The sequence below is a fragment of the Bombina bombina genome, chromosome 3 (assembly GCF_027579735.1).
Source record: "Bombina bombina isolate aBomBom1 chromosome 3, aBomBom1.pri, whole genome shotgun sequence".
NCBI classification, from domain to species: Eukaryota; Metazoa; Chordata; class Amphibia; order Anura; family Bombinatoridae; genus Bombina; species Bombina bombina.
Genome location: NC_069501.1, coordinates 660,515,943 through 660,533,239, shown reverse-complemented (window position 1 = coordinate 660,533,239; position 17,297 = coordinate 660,515,943). Strand labels below are relative to the sequence as shown.

The 17,297-nt window shown below is 44.0% G+C and overlaps 1 protein-coding gene across 1 annotated transcript in view; it reads right to left on the bottom strand.

The window, feature by feature from the left end:
• SCML2 (Scm polycomb group protein like 2) overlaps positions 1–17,297 on the bottom strand; it is a 787,256-nt gene that overhangs the window by 86,708 nt on the left and 683,251 nt on the right. The gene's annotated exons all lie outside the window — the stretch shown is intronic.

The following is a 17,297-nucleotide window of genomic DNA, read 5'->3' as shown; positions in this document are numbered from 1 at the left end:
GCACTGTAACTTCCTAATACCATGTAATCCGGCAGCGCACTTCAACATTAATATTTTTTGTGAGCTAATGGTTTGAACTGTTCTGTTCTGTACGGCTAGATGGATGATTGGAGAACAGATCAAAGTGTTTGCTCACAAAAAATATGAGTTTTGAAATGGATGGTCAGAATGCGGGGTATTAAAATGGCACGGCTATGTTAAAAAGTTAGTTACAGAGCATCTTTATTAGAAGTGATCAAATAAAGTCCCTCTAAAAACAAAATTTATGCTTACCTGATAAATTTATTTCTTTCCGGACATGGAGAGTCCATGACATCATTCCTAAATACCAGTGGGATATTCAACTCCTGGCCAGCAGGAGGAGGCAAAGAGCACCCCAGCAAAGCTGTTAAGTGTAACTTCCTTACCCATAACCTTCAGTCAGTCAGCAGAAGGAAATGGAAAAGGAAGAAAAACACAGGGGTGAAAAGGTGTCTGAGGTTAACTAAAAAAAACTGCTGAATCATAATTAAAAAAAGAGGGTGGGGTCGTGGACTCTCCATGTCCAGAAAGAAAGAAATTTATCAGGTAAGTATAAATTTTTTTTCTTTTCTATGACATGGAGAGTCAACAACATCATTCCAATTACTAGTTGGAACCAATACCCAAGCTAGAGGACATGAAATGAACAGGGAGGGAGAAAAAAGGCAGGAGGACCTAAACAGAAGGCACCACCGCTTGAAGAACCTTTCTCCCAAAAGAAGCCTCGGCAGAGGCAAAAGTATCAAATTTGTAGAATTTGGAAAAGTATGTAGAGAGGACCATGTTGCCGCCTTGCAAATCTGATCCACAGAAGCTTCATTTTTGAAAGCCCAAGAAGAGGAGACAGCCCTAATGGAATGAGCCGTAATTCTCTCAGGAGGCTGCTGTCCAGCAGTCTCATAAACCAAACAAATCAAACTTCTCAACCAGAGAGACAGCGAAGTAGAAGAGGCCTTCTGACCCTTACGTTTTCCAGAGAAAACAACAAACAGGGCAGAAGATTGCCGAAAATCTTTAGTAGCTTGCAAGTAGAGTTTTAAAACCCGCACAACATCCAAGTTATGCCAAAGATGTTCCTTTTGAGAAGGATTAGGACAAAAAGAAGAAACAACAATTTCCTGATTAATGTTTCGATCCAATAACGCCTTAAGGAGAAACCCCAAATTAATACGAAGGACCGCCTTATCAGCATGAAAAATAAGGTACGGGGAATCACACTGCAGAGTTGAAAGCTTAGGCCCTCTGCAAGCAGAAGAAATGGTAACAAAAAACAAAACCTTCCAGGATAACCATTTTAAATCAACAACGTGCATTGGCTCAAACGGAGCCTGCTGCAAAACCTTAAGAACTAAATTAAGGCTCCACGGGGGAGCAACAGGTTTAAACACAGGCCTGATTCTAACCAGAGCCTGTACAAAGACTTGAAAATCTGGTAGACCTACCAGACGTTTGTGCAAAATGATAGATAATGCAGAAATCTGACCCTTTAGGGTACTGACTGATAAACCCTTACTCCATATCTTATGGTAAATCTTGCGAGTAACCGGTTTTCGAGCCTGAATCATAGTTTCAATGACCGCTTCAGAAAAACCACGTCTAGACAGAACTAGGCGTTCAATCTCCAAGCAGTTAGCTTCAGAGAATCTAGGTTTGGATGGAGGAAGGGACCCTAAAGTAGAAGGTCTTTCCTCTGAGGTAACCTCCAAGGAGGTAGAGATGACATCCTTACCAGATCAGCAAACCAGATCCTGTGAGGCCAGGCAGGAGCTATTAGTATCACCGATGCTTTCTCCTGTTTGATATGAGCAATGACTCATGGAAGGAGAGCAAACGAGGGAAACAGATAAGCCAGAGAAAACTTCCAAGGAACCACTAGAGCATCTATCAGAACGGCCTGAGGATCTCTTCACCTTGAATCGTACTTTGGAACCTTGGCGTTTTGGCGGGACGCCATCAGATCCAACTCTGGAATCCCCCACTTCAGGGATATCTGAGAGAACACTTCAGGATGGAGAGCCCACTCCCCGAGATGAAAGATCTGTCTGCTCAGAAAATCTGCTTCCCAGTTGTCCACTCCTGGAATGTGGATGGCAGATAGAAGACAATCGTCGGCTTCCGCCCATTGCAGAATGTGAGTCACCTCCTTTATGGCTAAGGAACTCTGAGTCCCTCCCTGGTGGTTGATGTAAGCCACTGAGGTGTTGTTGTCCGATTGGAATTTGATAAACCGGACCAACGACAGTTGAGGCCACACTGATAGGGCATTGAAGATAGCTCTCAACTCCAAGATGTTAATGGATAGAGAGGACTTTTCCCGAGACCACAGGCCCTGAGCCTTTAGAAGACCCCAAACAGCTCTCCAACCTGACAGTCTGGCGTAGTCACAATTTCCCAGGATGGTTTTAGAAAACAAGTGCCCAGAGACAGATGTTTGTGTGACACCCACCACAAGAGAGTCTCTTGTTAGAGGGTACAGATTTATCTTCTGTGATAAATGCGGATGATCTCCTTTCCATTGATGGAGCATACAAAGTTGCAGTGGTGGTAGATGGAACCGAGCAAAAAGAATGATGTCCATGGATGCCACCATCAGACCAATCACCTCCATGCATTGAGCCACAGATGGACGAAAGGCAGACTGGAGAGAAAGGCAGGAAGCAAGAATTTTGATATTTCTGACCTCTGACCTGAATCTAGTATAGTCCCTAGGAAACGCACTTTGGTAGATGGAACTAAAGAACTTTTTTTCCAAATTCACCTTCCACCCGTGGGAACGTAGAAAAGACAATAGCATCTCTGTATGAGATTGGGCTAGTTGAAAAGATGTCACCTGAACCTAGATGTCATCCCAGCAATTCACTGGGATCTAATCACAGCCAATAGTGCCCCCAGAACCTTTGTGAATATTTTGGCAACCAAGGCCAGACCAAAAGGAAGTGCAACAAATTGGAAGTGCTTGTCCAGAAAGGCAAACCTCAGATACTGATGGTGTTCCTGATGGTGTTCCCAGTGAATGGGAACATGAAGGTATGCGTCCTTCAGGTCTATGGTCGTCATAAACTGACTTTCCTGTACCAAAGGAAGAATGGAACGAATAGTTGCCATCTTGAAAAATGGGACCCTGAGGAATTTGTTGAGACACTTGAGGTCTAGAATGGGCCAAAAAGTTCCCTCCTTTTTGGGAACCACAAATAGATTTGAATAGAATCCTAGACCCTGTTCTCTTAGAGGGACAGGAACAATTACTCCCAGAGAGTATAGGCCTTTTACACAGTTTAAGAAGGCGTCCTTCTTTATTTGGTTTGAGGATAGTCTTGACAGGAGAAATCTGCCCCTTGGAGGGCAAGACTTGAATCCCATTCTGTAACCCTGGGATACTATGTCCACCACCCAAGGGTCTGGGACATCGCGTATCCAGGCTTGACAAAAAAAGAAACAGCCTGCCCACCACCTGATCCACACTGGAATTGGGGGCGGAACCTTAATGCTGATTTAGAGTCAGTCCCTTGCTCCAGGGCTGGTTGGATTTCCAAGTGGATCTGGGTTGATCTGGTTTTGAAGAGGAGGACTTTTGTCCCTTACGAAAGGAACGAAAATTAGAAGTCTGATGACCTCTAGGTCTAATCTTCTTGTCCTGAGGTAGGAAAGATCCCTTTCCACCCGTAATCTCTGAAATGATCTCTGCCAGACCAGCTCCAAACAGAGTCTTTCCCTTATAAGATAAAGCCAAAAGCTTGGCCTTAGAAAAGACATTGGCCGACCAAGATTTTAACCACAGAGCCCTGCGGGCTAGTACCATGAAGCTAGACATTTTAGCTCCCAGACAAATTATCTGCATGTTGGCATCACAGATAAAGGTATTGGCCAATCTGAGAGCTTTGATCCTATCTTGGATCTCTACTGTAGTTTCCTCTATAATAAGATCAAACAATGCATCGCACCAATAAGATGCTGATCCCGCAACCATAGCAATACTCGATTCAGGTTGTGACTGTAACCCTTGAAGGATGTACATCTTTTTTAAGTAAGCCTCTAGCTTCTTGTCCATTGGGTCCTTAAAAGAGCAACTATCCTCTATAGGAATGGTAGTTCTCTTAGCAAAAGTAGCTCTTTCTACTTTAGGAACAGTGCGCCATGAGTCACGAAGAGAGTCATCAACAGGAAACATCTTCTTATAAACAGGGGAAGGGGAAAAAGGAACCCCTGGCTTATCCCATTCCTGAGCAATAATTTCAGACATCTTCCTAGGGAGAGGATAAACCTCCTCAGAAGATGGGGAATCATAAACTCTATCCAACTTAAAAGACTTTGTGGGGTTGACAGCAACCAAAGTTTCAGAGTCGTCCAGATTCTGAAGATTTTTCTGCTGAAGTGTCAGAGTCTGAGATTTCACCTTCAGAAGCTACTGAAGTATTCTCCTCATCAGATATCAGAGAAAGATTGGCTAATGCCGACCTAGAGTCAGAAGCCTTACTATCAGGCAGATGTTTAGATTTTCTCTTACGCTTACCTGAAGAAGGGAAAGCTGACAAAGTCACAGTTACTGCAGATGAAATCTGAGCGGCAAAATCCCAAGGTAAATACACACCCCCAGGTGGATGAGAGGACACAGAAGGCCCATTATAAGAAACAATTAAGGCTTGGGACGTTTGAGGAGAAAGCTGAGGCATTTCACGCACAGCATTATCCTGAGAAACAGAAGGCTCAGAAGAAAGTAATTTATCATTAAGTTTTAAAGTCTTAGTTAAACAAGAGGAGCAAAATTGCATAGGCAGGACAATTTTGGCTTATAAACATAGTAAATATGTATCCATAGAAATGGACTGATCCTGTTCAGAGTCCATAGCTGAAAATAAACGGATCCCACAAGTAATTTTTAAAAGTAAGCAAAATAAAATGAAGCAGACTATAAAATCTTATAAATGAAAATTAGAATTCAAATTTTAATAAAAATAACAAAGAAGGCTTTCTAGAAAAAAAAACTCAGATTATCTGAGGCTCCTACCGCCAAGAGAGATATCTTACTAGTAAGAGGAAATCCTTTCCTCCTAAATCCTTGCCCTGTGTAGATGATGTAAACAAATATCACAAGATACGAGAAGACACTGGAGCTCCCTCCATAATAAAAACAGAATTTATGCTTACCTGATAAATTACTTTCTCCAACGGTGTGTCCGGTCCACGGCGTCATCCATTACTTGTGGGAATATTCTCTTCCCCAACAGGAAATGGCAAAGAGCACAGCAAAAGCTGCCCATATAGCCCCTCCTCGGGCTCTGCCCCCCAGTCATTCGACCGACGGTTAGGAGAAAAAAAGGAGAAACTATAGGGTGCCGTGGTGACTGTAGTGTATAGAGAAAGAAATTTTTCAAACCTGATTAGAAAACCAGGGCGGGCCGTGGACCGGACACACCACTGGAGAAAGTAATTTATCAGGTAAGCATAAATTCTGTTTTCTCCAACATTGGTGTGTCCGGTCCACGGCGTCATCCATTACTTGTGGGAACCAATACCAAAGCTTTAGGACACGGATGAAGGGAGGGAGCAAATCAGGTTACCTAGACAGAAGGCACCACGGCTTGCAAAACCTTTCTCCCAAAAATAGCCTCCGAAGAAGCATAAGTATCAAATTTGTAGAATTTGGCAAAAGTGTGCAGAGAAGACCAAGTCGCTGCCTTACATATTTGATCAACAGAAGCCTCGTTCTTGAAGGCCCATGTGGAAGCCACAGCCCTAGTAGAGTGAGCTATGATTCGTTCAGGAGGCTGCCGTCCGGCAGTCTCATAAGCCAATCGCATGATGCTTTTCAGCCAGAAAGAAAGAGAAGTAGCAGTAGCTTTTAGTCCTCTCCTCTTACCAGAGTAAACGACAAACAAAGATGAAGTTTGTCTGAAATCCTTTGTTGCATCTAAATAGAACTTTAAAGCGCTGACCACATCTAAATTGTGTAACAAACGTTCCTTCTTTGAAACTGGATCAATCGATTTAGCCCACAAGAGTGTCAACCAGTATATAGCCCATAATAAGCCTTCATTCTGTTAAGAGTCTAAGAAAATGGCTTACCGATCCCAAAGAGGGAAAATGACAGTCTTCTAGCATTACACAGTCTTGTTAGAAAATGGACTAGTCATACCTTGAGCAGAAAAGTCTGCAAACTGTTCCCCCCAACTGAAGTTCTCTGGGCTCAACAGTCCTGCATGGGAACAGCAATTGATTTTAGTTACTGCTGCTAAAATCATACTCCTCTTTTAAACAGAACTCTTCATCCTTTTCTGTTTTAGAGTAAATAGTACAAACCGGCACTATTTTAAAATAACAAACTCTTGATAGAAGAATAAAAAACTACAACTAAACACCACATACTCTTCACCATCTCTGTGGAGATGCTACTTGTTCAGAGCGGCAAAGAGAATGACTGGGGGGCGGAGCCCGAGGAGGGGCTATATGGGCAGCTTTTGCTGTGCTCTTTGCCATTTCCTGTTGGGGAAGAGAATATTCCCACAAGTAATGGATGATGCCGTGGACCGGACACACCAATGTTGGAGAAAGCTACTATTCTCACAACAGCACCGCTCCGCTAAACCGGAAGTGCGGGCATCACGTGAGCAGGATCACATAATACTGAACAATACTTTTTAGCAGTGTAAAAAGGGCGCAAAGATAAAAACTGTTTTAAAAACGGCTCACTTGTTTATACTCACAACGGCACTGCTCTTTGTATAATAAAATAAGCCTTAATAGTCAATAGGACTTCTCTTGTCCTGCATTTAAGATCCTGCTTTAAAAATAATATTAAGACCTAGGTTACATAATAAAGTATATCCTTTACTGTTAACCCCATACATCCCTTAGCCAAAGTCATGTCTCATGCTGAGTGCCAATTCATACTATGTGCCAAATATAATGTCCCCATATGAATCCTCTCTTTTTTAAAAACAAAAAAAGGATTATTGTGTCCCAGAACAAACAAATATGAAAGAGAGGTTTAACCTCTTAAGTCCTGCTGTCCTTCTGTACCTAGAAGGCAAAGGTACCTTAGATCCAATTGCATGATAGATGCTGATCCTTAGGTGTGGCAGGAGCTTCACTGTCCCTGTCATAGACCTGTAGGAAAAGAAAGAACAGAGTAACTAACTCTGACTTTCTACAATGGGGTAGCAAAGTGTTAAAAGTAAAGCAAAGACTTCCTTGCCGCCTTTTAACTGCTAAAAGCCACCACTACTCTTACTCAAGAGAGTGACATGGACACAGCTAGACCCCAATCCTTGCTTGCAGGGAAAAGTACCCATAAAAGGATTAAAATCTTCAGACACCAACTTCGCACAACCTCCATTGACAGTTACACTTAAAAGCTTTGCTGGGGTGCTCTTTGCCTCATCCTGCTGGCCAGGAGTTGAATATCCCACTAGTAATTGGAATGATGTTATAACACTTAGATTCCAGACCTGATTTGAAAGCATGTCAAGTTTACCATCACTTCACAGTAGGAGTCTTTTATATTTCTCCTACTATATAAATGAACCACAATCTACCTTCATACTACAAAAAGGTGGAAAGGGCTGTAGTTGGTTAACAAGACTCATTTTGTTCTGGGATATAGTAAAATCAGTGGGAAAAAAAGCATAACCTATATATACTCATTTGATAAACAAAAGCTGCATTATTCATAGCAAAATGCTTCTCCAATATGAAGCTACAGTTTCCAGTTTGCATTTAATGTCTCTTTAAAGGGACAGTAAACATTCAGAATAATGTTATATAATTACGCACACTGGTCTAGTAGCAGGAGCGAGCTACATTTAGTCCAATAGCGCGACCGGGCGTGCTGTGACTAGCCAGAAAGTTTGCAAAGCGCTTTGGATATCCAAGACCCGCTCAGTAGATCCTGAAGCGGAGTCCAACTTTACACTTAAAAATCTGGAAAGACTTTTCATTTTTGAAGTTACAGCTAAAATAATGTTATATAATTCTGCACGGTGTGCAGAATTATATAACATTATTCTGAACGTTTACTGTCCCCTTTGAGCCTGCATCTGGCAAATATAACTAAAACATAAGGAGAGGAAACAGAATTTATGCTTACCTGATAAATTACTTTCTCCAACGGTGTGTCCGGTCCACGGCGTCATCCATTACTTGTGGGAAATATTCTCCCCCACAGGGAAAGGCAAGGAGAGCACACAGCAAGAGCTGTCCATATAGCTCCCCCTCTGGCTCCGCCCCCCAGTCATTCGACCGACGGTTAGGAGAAAAAGGAGAAACTATAGGGTGCCGTGGTGACTGTAGTGTATAAAGAAAAAAAATTTCAACCTGATTAGGAAACCAGGGCGGGCCGTGGACCGGACACACCGTTGGAGAAAGTAATTTATCAGGTAAGCATAAATTCTGTTTTCTCCAACATTGGTGTGTCCGGTCCACGGCGTCATCCATTACTTGTGGGAACCAATACCAAAGCTTTAGGACATGGATGAAGGGAGGGAGCAAATCAGGTTACCTAAATGGAAGGCACCACGGCTTACAAAACCTTTCTCCCAAAAATAGCCTCCGAAGAAGCATAAGTATCAAATTTGTAGAATTTGGCAAAAGTGTGCAGAGAGGACCAAGTCGCTGCCTTACATATCTGATCAACAGAAGCCTCGTTCTTGTAGGCCCAAGTGGAAGCCACAGCCCTAGTAGAGTGAGCTGTGATTCGGTCAGGAGGTTGCCGTCCGGCAGTCTCATAAGCCAATTGGATAATGCTTTTCAGCCAGAAAGAGAGAGAGGTAGCAGTAGCTTTTTGACCTCTCCTCTTACCAGAGTAAACGACAAACAAAGATGAGGTTTGTCTAAAATCTTTTGTTGCTTCTAAGTAGAACTTTAAAGCACGAACAACATCTAAATTGTGTAATAAACGTTCCTTCTTTGAAACTGGATTCGGACACAGAGAAGGAACAACTATTTCCTGGTTAATATTCTTGTTGGAAACAACTTTTGGAAGGAAACCAGGCTTAGTACGCAAAACAACCTTATCTGAATGGAAAACCAGATAGGGTGGATTACATTGCAAAGCAGATAATTCAGAAACTCTTCTAGCAGAAGAAATAGCAACCAAAAACAGAACTTTCCAAGATAATAACTTAATATCTATGGAATGTAAAGGTTCAAACGGAACCCCTTGAAGAACTGAAAGAACTAAATTTAGACTCCAAGGAGGAGTCATGGGTCTGTAAACAGGCTTGATTCTAACCAAAGCCTGAACAAAAGCTTGTACATCTGGCACAGCTGCCAGTCGTTTGTGTAACAAGACAGATAAAGCAGAAATCTGTCCTTTTAGAGAACTAGCTGACAACCCTTTATCCAAACCTTCTTGGAGAAAGGAGAGAATCTTTGGAATTTTAATCTTACTCCAGGAGAATCCCTTGGATTCACACCAGCAGATATATTTTTTCCATATTTTGTGGTAAATCTTTCTAGTCACAGGTTTTCTGGCTTGGACCAGAGTATCTATCACAGAATTCGAAAACCCACGCTTGGATAAAATCAAGCGTTCAATTTCCAAGCAGTCAGCTGCAGAGAAACTAGATTTGGATGTTCGAATGGACCTTGTACTAGAAGATCCTGTCTCAAAGGTAGCTTCCATGGTGGAGCCGATGACATATTCACCAGGTCTGCATACCAAGTCCTGCGTGGCCACGCAGGAGCTATCAGAATCACCGAGGCCTTCTCCTGTTTGATCCTGGCTATGAGCCTGGGAAGGAGAGGAAACGGTGGAAACACATACGCTAGGTTGAACAACCAAGGCGCCACTAATGCATCCACTAGAGTCGCCTTGGGATCCCTGGATCTGGACCCGTAGCAAGGAATCTTGAAATTCTGACGGGACGCCATTAGATCCATGTCTGGAATGCCCCATAATTGGGTTAACTGAGCAAAGACCTCCGGGTGGAGTTCCCACTCCCCCGGATGGAAAGTCTGATGACTCAATAGTCCACCTCCCAGTTGTCTACTCCTGGGATGTGAATAGCAGATAGATGGCAGGAGTGATTCTCTGCCCATTGGATAATCTTGGTTACTTCCTTCATCGCTAGGGAACTCTTTGTTCCCCCCTGATGATTGATGTACGCAACAGTCGTTATGTTGTCCGACTGAAATCTTATGAACCTGGCTTCCGCTAGCTGAGGCCAAGCCAGGAGCGCATAGAATATTGCTCTTAGTTCCAAAATGTTTATCGGGAGAAGCGACTCTTCCCGAGACCATAGGCCCTGAGCTTTCAGGGAGTCCCAGACCGCGCCCCACCCCAAGAGGCTGGCGTCGGTCGTGACGATGACCCACTCCGGTCTGCGGAAACTGATTCCCTGAGACAGGTGATCCTGGGTCAACCACCAGAGAAGTGAGTCCCTGGTTACCTGGTCTACTTGAATTTGGGGAGACAAGTCTGTATAGTCCCCATTCCACTGATTGAGCATGCACAGCTGTAATGGTCTTAGATGAATTCGAGCAAAAGGAACCACGTCCATTGCTGGGACCATTAGTCCTATTACTTCCATGCACTGAGCTATGGAGGGTTGAGGAATAGAATGAAGAACTCGACAAACGTTTAGAAGCTTTAGCTTTCTGACTTCTGTCAGGAAGATCTTCATTTCCACAGAATCTATTATTGTTCCCAGAAAAGGAACCCTTGTGGACGGTGACAGTGAACTCTTTTCTATGTTCACCTTCCACCCGTGAGATCTGAGAAAAGCCAACACAATGTCTGTGTGGGCCCTTGCTTTGGAAAGAGACGACGCTTGGATTAGGATGTCGTCTAGATAAGGTGCTACAGCGATGCCCCTCGGCCTTAGGACCGCTAGAAGGGACCCTAGCACCTTTGTGAACATTCTGGGAGCGGTGGCTAAACCGAATGGAAGAGCCACGAACTGGTAATGTTTGTCCAGAAAGGCGAACCTCAGGAACTGATAATGAGTTTTGTGGATTGGAATATGCAGATACGCATCCTTTAGATCCACGGTAGTCAAATATTGACCCTGCTGGATTGTCGGCAAGATTGTTCGAATGGTTTCCATTTTGAAGGATGGAACACTTAGGAACTTGTTTAATATCTTTAAATCCAGAATTGGCCTGAAAGTTCCCTCTTTTTTGGGAACCACAAACAGGTTTGAGTAAAAACCTAGACCTTGTTCCCCGGAGGGGACTGGGTTTATCACTCCCATCTTTGATAGGTCTCTTACACAATGTAAGAATGCCTGTTTCTTTATCTGGTCTGAAGATAAGTGAGACAGGTGGAACCTTCCCCTTGGAGGAAGTCCCTTGAACTCTAGCAGGTATCCCTTGGAGACTATCTCTAGTGCCCAGGGATCCGGAACATCTCTTGCCCAAGCCTGAGCGAAGAGAGATAGTCTGCCCCCTACCTGATCCGGTCCCGGATCGGGGCTACCCCTTCATGCTGTCTTGGTAGCAGCAGCAGGTTTCTTGGTCTGTTTACCCTTGTTCCAGCCTTGCATGGGCTTCCAAGCGGGTTTGGGCTGGGCCACGTTACCTTCTTGTCTAGCGGCAGTGGAGTTATTAGCCGTTCCGTTCCTGAAATTGCGAAAGGAACGAAAATTAGACTTGTTCTTAGCCTTAAAAGGCCTATCCTGTGGGAGGGCATGGCCCTTACCCCCAGTGATGTCTGAAATAATTTCCTTCAATTCCGGCCCAAAAAGGGTCTTACCCTTGAAAGGAATATTAAGTAACTTAGTCTTGGACGACACATCTGCCGACCAGGATTTCAGCCAAAGCGCCCTCCGCGCTACTATAGCAAAACCTGAGTTTTTCGCCGCCAATTTCGTTATTTGAAAGGCGGCATCCAATATAAAGGAATTAGCTAATTTTAATGCGTGAATTCTGTCCATGACTTCTTCATAGGAAGTCTCTTTCTGGAGCGACCTTTCTAGTTCCTCGAACCAAAAGGACGCCGCTGAAGTGACAGTAATAACACACGTAGCTGGTTGAAGGATGAACCCTTGCTGAACAAAAATCTTTTTAAGCAATCCTTCCAATTTTTTATCCATAGGCTCTTTGAAAGCGCAGCTGTCCTCTATAGGAATAGTGGTGCGCTTCGCTAGTGCTGAAACAGCTCCGTCAACCTTCGGGACCGTCTGCCCTGCGTCCCTTCTAGGGTCTACTATGGGAAACATTTTCTTAAATATAGGAGGTGGGGCAAAGGGTACACCTGGCTTCTCCCACTCCTTTTCTTCTATGTTCGCTCCCCTTTTGGGTATTGGAAAAGCGTCGTCGTGCACTGGGACCTCTAAAAATTTGTCCAATTTGCACAACTTCTCTGGTACTACCATAGAATCACAGTCATCCAGAGTAGCTAATACATCCTTTAGCAAAGCGCGGAGATGTTCTAGCTTAAACTTAAATGCTACTATATCAGGTTCTGCCTGTTGAGAAATTTTTCCTGAGTCTGAAATTTCACCCTCAGACAGCCCTTCCCTCACAGCCAATTCCGATTGATGTGAGGGTAAAATAGATAAAGCATCATCAGCGTCTGATTGTTCATCCCTTTTATCTGTATTTAAAGCTGAACAATCACGCTTTCTCTGAACTGCTGGCAGTTTGGATAAAAGATTTGCTATAGAATTATCCACTACTGCTGTTAATTGTTGCATAGAAATAAGCACTGGCGCGCTAGGTGTCGCCTGCACGGGCAAAGCTGGTGTAGACACAGAAGGAGAGGATGTAGAACTATCCCCACTACCTTCATTAGATAAATCATCTTGGGCAACATTATGAAATGTAACAGAGCTGTCCTCATTTTGTTTGGACGCTATGGCACAATTATCACAAACACTCGAAGGGGGAACCACATTTGTCTCTACACAGACAGAACATAGGTTATCTGATGGCACAGACATGTTAAACAGATTTAGGCAGGCAAACAATGCAATAAAAACGATTTTAAACAAAAACGTTACTGTCTCTTTAAATAATAAAATGACACTTTATTTCTGAATGTTCAAAAAACTATGAAGGCAATATCCGATTTTTCTGAAATTTGGACCCCAGTGTCTTAATGCTTAGAAAGTATTGCACAGCAAATATGGAGACTCTAGCTAATTGTTGGATTTAACCGTTTTTATACACCACAATCCCTGCTTACAGCATTGCTGCAGCTTTTACCTTTCTTAGGGGTCAATCATCCACAGAAATAAGCCTTCTGGAGTCACTTTCTGAGCCACAGGACCCTCTCACATGGAACTGCATGCACTGCCTTGAAATTAACTTTAGTGCCAAAATGAGGCCTCCTCCCTCAGTACACTAGAGTGAAGGGGCCTTCCTGACTAGATTTAGGTGTCTAAAGCAAAGCCAGATCAATAAAAAACGTTCCCAAGTGTATATGAGCTTATAAAACATTTCAATTGCCATCATATTGTAATAAAAAACAATCGATTTGGCCCCTGACAGTGTCTACCAGCATAAAAATCAAAAAGGGGAAGCCTGTTATCTTTTTTGCTGAGGTGAAAGAAAAACAGAATTTATGTTTACCTGATAAATTACTTTCTCCAACGGTGTGTCCGGTCCACGGCGTCATCCTTACTTGTGGGATATTCTCTTCCCCAACAGGAAATGGCAAAGAGCCCAGCAAAGCTGGTCACATGATCCCTCCTAGGCTCCGCCTACCCCAGTCATTCGACCGACGTTAAGGAGGAATATTTGCATAGGAGAAACCATATGGTACCGTGGTGACTGTAGTTAAAGAAAATAAATTATCAGACCTGATTAAAAAAACCCGGGCGGGCCGTGGACCGGACACACCGTTGGAGAAAGTAATTTATCAGGTAAACATAAATTCTGTTTTCTCCAACATAGGTGTGTCCGGTCCACGGCGTCATCCTTACTTGTGGGAACCAATACCAAAGCTTTAGGACACGGATGAAGGGAGGGAGCAAATCAGGTCACCTAAATGGAAGGCACCACGGCTTGCAAAACCTTTCTCCCAAAAATAGCCTCAGAAGAAGCAAAAGTATCAAACTTGTAAAATTTGGTAAAAGTGTGCAGTGAAGACCAAGTCGCTGCCCTACATATCTGATCAACAGAAGCCTCGTTCTTGAAGGCCCATGTGGAAGCCACAGCCCTAGTGGAATGAGCCGTGATTCTTTCGGGAGGCTGCCGTCCGGCAGTCTCGTAAGCCAATCTGATGATGCTTTTAATCCAAAAAGAGAGAGAGGTAGAAGTTGCTTTTTGACCTCTCCTTTTACCGGAATAAACAACAAACAAGGAAGATGTTTGTCTAAAATCCTTTGTAGCATCTAAATAGAATTTTAGAGCGCGAACAACATCCAAATTGTGCAACAAACGTTCCTTCTTTGAAACTGGTTTCGGACACAGAGAAGGTACGATAATCTCCTGGTTAATGTTTTTGTTAGAAACAACTTTTGGAAGAAAACCAGGTTTAGTACGTAAAACCACCTTATCTGCATGGAACACCAGATAAGGAGGAGAACACTGCAGAGCAGATAATTCTGAAACTCTTCTAGCAGAAGAAATTGCAACTAAAAACAAAACTTTCCAAGATAATAACTTAATGTCAACGGAATGTAAGGGTTCAAACGGAACCCCCTGAAGAACTGAAAGAACTAAGTTGAGACTCCAAGGAGGAGTCAAAGGTTTGTAAACAGGCTTAATTCTAACCAGAGCCTGAACAAAGGCTTGAACATCTGGCACAGCTGCCAGCTTTTTGTGAAGTAACACAGACAAGGCAGAAATCTGTCCCTTCAGGGAACTAGCAGATAATCCTTTTTCCAATCCTTCTTGAAGGAAGGATAGAATCTTAGGAATCTTAACCTTGTCCCAAGGGAATCCTTTAGATTCACACCAACAGATATATTTTTTCCAAATTTTGTGGTAAATCTTTCTAGTTACAGGCTTTCTGGCCTGAACAAGAGTATCGATAACAGAATCTGAGAACCCTCGCTTCGATAAGATCAAGCGTTCAATCTCCAAGCAGTCAGCTGGAGTGAAACCAGATTCGGATGTTCGAACGGACCCTGAACAAGAAGGTCTCGTCTCAAAGGTAGCTGCCAAGGTGGAGCCGATGACATATTCACCAGATCTGCATACCAAGTCCTGCGTGGCCACGCAGGAGCTATCAAGATCACCGACGCCCTCTCCTGATTGATCCTGGCTACCAGCCTGGGGATGAGAGGAAACGGCGGGAACACATAAGCTAGTTTGAAGGTCCAAGGTGCTACTAGTGCATCCACTAGAGCCGCCTTGGGATCCCTGGATCTGGACCCGTAGCAAGGAACTTTGAAGTTCTGACGAGAGGCCATCAGATCCATGTCTGGAATGCCCCACAGCTGAGTGACTTGGGCAAAGATTACCGGATGGAGTTCCCACTCCCCCGGATGCAATGTCTGACGACTCAGAAAATCCGCTTCCCAATTTTCCACTCCTGGGATGTGGATAGCAGACAGGTGGCAGGAGTGAGACTCCGCCCATAGAATGATTTTGGTCACTTCTTCCATCGCTAGGGAACTCCTTGTTCCCCCCTGATGGTTGATGTACGCAACAGTTGTCATGTTGTCTGATTGAAACCGTATGAACTTGGCCCTCGCTAGCTGAGGCCAAGCCTTGAGAGCATTGAATATCGCTCTCAGTTCCAGAATATTTATCGGTAGAAGAGATTCTTCCCGAGACCAAAGACCCTGAGCTTTCAGGGATCCCCAGACCGCGCCCCAGCCCATCAGACTGGCGTCGGTCGTGACGATGACCCACTCCGGTCTGCGGAATGTCATCCCTTGTGACAGGTTGTCCAGGGACAGCCACCAACGGAGTGAGTCTCTGGTCCTCTGATTTACTTGTATCTTCGGAGACAAGTCTGTATAGTCCCCATTCCACTGACTGAGCATGCACAGTTGTAATGGTCTTAGATGAATGCGCGCAAAAGGAACTATGTCCATTGCCGCTACCATCAAACCGATCACTTCCATGCACTGCGCTATGGAAGGAAGAGGAACGGAATGAAGTATCCGACAAGAGTCTAGAAGTTTTGTTTTTCTGGCCTCTGTCAGAAAAATCCTCATTTCTAAGGAGTCTATTATTGTTCCCAAGAAGGGAACCCTTGTTGACGGAGATAGAGAACTCTTTTCCACGTTCACTTTCCATCCGTGAGATCTGAGAAAGGCCAGAACAATGTCCGTGTGAGCCTTTGCTTGAGGAAGGGACGACGCTTGAATCAGAATGTCGTCCAAGTAAGGTACTACAGCAATGCCCCTTGGTCTTAGCACAGCTAGAAGGGACCCTAGTACCTTTGTGAAAATCCTTGGAGCAGTGGCTAATCCGAAAGGAAGCGCCACGAACTGGTAATGCTTGTCCAGGAATGCGAACCTTAGGAACCGATGATGTTCCTTGTGGATAGGAATATGTAGATACGCATCCTTTAAATCCACTGTGGTCATGAATTGACCTTCCTGGATGGAAGGAAGAATAGTTCGAATGGTTTCCATCTTGAACGATGGACCCTTGAGAAACTTGTTTAAGATCTTGAGATCTAAGATTGGTCTGAACGTTCCCTCTTTTTTGGGAACTATGAACAGATTGGAGTAGAACCCCATCCCTTGTTCTCTTAATGGAACAGGATGAATCACTCCCATTTTTAACAGGTCTTCTACACAATGTAAGAATGCCTGTCTTTTTATGTGGTCTGAAGACAACTGAGACCTGTGGAACCTCCCCCTTGGGGGAAGCCCCTTGAATTCCAGAAGATAACCTTGGGAAACTATTTCTAGCGCCCAAGGATCCAGAACATCTCTTGCCCAAGCCTGAGCGAAGAGAGAGAGTCTGCCCCCCACCAGATCCGGTCCCGGATCGGGGGCCAACATTTCATGCTGTCTTGGTAGCAGTGGCAGGTTTCTTGGCCTGCTTTCCCTTGTTCCAGCCTTGCATTGGTCTCCAAGCTGGCTTGGCTTGAGAAGTATTACCCTCTTGCTTAGAGGACGTAGCACTTTGGGCTGGTCCATTTCTACGAAAGGGACGAAAATTAGGTTTATTTTTTGCCTTGAAAGGCCGATCCTGAGGAAGGGCGTGGCCCTTACCCCCAGTGATATCAGAGATAATCTCTTTCAAGTCAGGGCCAAACAGCGTTTTCCCCTTGAAAGGAATGTTAAGTAGCTTGTTCTTGGAAGACGCATCAGCTGACCAAGATTTCAACCAAAGCGCTCTGCGCGCCACAATAGCAAACCCAGAATTCTTAGCCGCTAACCTAGCCAATTGCAAAGTGGCGTCTAGGGTGAAAGAATTAGCCAATTTGA